The sequence below is a fragment of the Phacochoerus africanus genome, chromosome 9 (genome assembly GCF_016906955.1).
Source record: "Phacochoerus africanus isolate WHEZ1 chromosome 9, ROS_Pafr_v1, whole genome shotgun sequence".
Classification (NCBI taxonomy): Eukaryota; Metazoa; Chordata; class Mammalia; order Artiodactyla; family Suidae; genus Phacochoerus; species Phacochoerus africanus.
This window is the reverse complement of record NC_062552.1, coordinates 23,447,551-23,449,876: the sequence shown is the minus strand read 5'-3', so window position 1 is coordinate 23,449,876 and position 2,326 is coordinate 23,447,551.

Here is a 2,326-nt window from a genome sequence, read left to right as displayed (position 1 = left end):
CACGCAGAGAGCAACAGACAGCTAGTCCCTGGGTGCTTGGGTCCTCGGAATGATTTGGGAGCAGGTGTGGAGCAGGAGAATGGTAGGTGGTGTGGGGTTGGGTGAACCCTCTTCGTAGAGTATTCTCATCTAACTGACCTCATCTTATTTTCTAGAGTTTTTATTCCCACCTGTTATTCACTTATTGGTGCCCTTGGTCTACCTCACAGGAAATGTTAACGAGGGAAAAAAAGGTGGCCCCCTTTTGAAGTAGCCCCCTCTTCATGCTTCCACGGCCACCCCCTTACCCCATGACCTTCTGAGCCCTGCAGCTCAACTCTTCTCATTTGCAGCAGCCCATCAACTTGCTCTGTCCTCCCTGCACCCAAATCTTCAGTTTTCGATTGAGGGGCCCCAGACTTCTAAATTTCCACTCCATGGGGGATGGCGTTTTCTTTAGAATTTCACTCTGCTTTTTCTCACTGGTGGAATTTCCTGCTTAGGTTAAAACCTAGGCCTAGGTTAAACGTAAACATCAGGGCAGATATGTTGGGAGTCCGGGTAACCAGAAATTAAAACAACAACGACAACAACAATAATTTTTGTCCGTCATGGAACTCAAAACTCGAGGTAGAAGTCAAACACAAGGGTGATTGTGGTGGAAGGTGTTAATGGCTTCCTCTCACCCCTGACTGTTTCCTGGTTGGAGAGGTGTCAGAGGTGATATGAAGTGGGTGGAAATACCCTTCGTTGCTCAGTCCCCCACCTGGAAAATCGAACTTTCTGGAGGAAAAAGTTATTACCGGATTTCACTGGACCCACCTCTTGGACATTGGTGCTTCCCGTGTTTTCTTGTGTACTGACTGTTCCCTTCCATACTGCCTTTTCACTGGAAGAAGAAAGTTATTTTTAAACTTGTGGGTGAGAGCCAGCATTTCTCTTTCTCCATGATTTATTTGAACCAGCCCTACTTTCCTGTGCTGTCTTTGGGAACTGGTTTAAAAGCTGTTGTTTACAAATACGTTTATTTTGGTTTTCTAATTCTCCTGAACTTTTCAGGAGCCTACCAAGTTCTGGGCAGAGGCCTTTTTCTATATAACCATGCTGATACACGTCACTTTAAAAGAAAAATCAGTATTGTTATGCCACCGCGTGGCCAGGAGGGAGAACTGCATCATCAGTATTCCTGAGGGCAAGGCTGTTATCCTGAAATCCTGTAACAACTATTGCTTGAGCTAAGGTCTAGGATAGTAGTTTTAGACTTTAAGTTGGTTTTTAAAAATCACAGAATTTCCGACTCAATATATCTGGGAATTTACATTTCTAAGGTCGTGTGTGATGCTGTTGCTACTGATTGGGGGGATTGCGCTTTGAGAACCACTGTTGTAGGATAATGGAAAGCTAATACTTTCGAGCTCCCAGCTCAAAGGGTGCTGGTTCCCACCCTTAAACCAAATGGAAGCTGATAAGGGTGTTCCAGTCTATGCAAACTGTATTGAAAAGAGATGGGGATAGTCTGTTCCATGTAACTGACCACAAGGGGACGCTCTAGAAAATTGTCTGTTGCCTCCTTAGGTCATCTGGAAAAGCTCAGAGAAGTGCTAGAGAATGAGAGCCCAGCTGAGGTCTGGCTCACCCAAGAGAAGCAGTATTGTTGACTAGGGCACAATTGGGTCATGGACAAAGTTGAACTTAGCCTTATTTCCACCTCTCTGGACGCTTCCTTTTTGCTTTGACCTCTCCACCTGTCTGGGTTCCATGTCCTGTGGGGTCTTGCACCTAGAACTTTCCCTTAAGCTGCATATGGTAAATGGTTCGGGTAATGCACCTTTTCAGAAATTCCTGAAGTAAAACATAATCTGCGGTTCACAGGGAAGGGCTGTTATGAGTCTTTAAGAGTCCAGTTTCAGAGCCTTGTCAGGCAATGGTGTTAAAGTTTTTAGTGCATGTGCCTGATTTGCAAGCCCACCACGATATTGGGGACTGGCTCCTAATAACACCATAGATGCTGATGAGACTTTCCCCAGATTGACAGGCTGACAGCCTGTGTGAGACACTGTAACCTCAGATGATGTTTTCTCAGCTCCCAGATATGATGAACATCCATCACAAGAGAGAAGGCACACTGAATTTGGGGAGCAGGTGTCATTTGGTTTTGGTTCCTCAACCTTGGGCTAAGGTGGATGTTGGCCACCCAAAAATCCCTCCCTGTGGGATTTTTTCCTTCTTTCCCGAGAAGCACATGCATGTCCGCTCTCTTGTGGAAATCTGTATATGAATAAATAGAAACCTGTTTGCTTGACTTCTTTTAGATCCGGGGTCATAATTCTGAATTTAGAAACTTGCT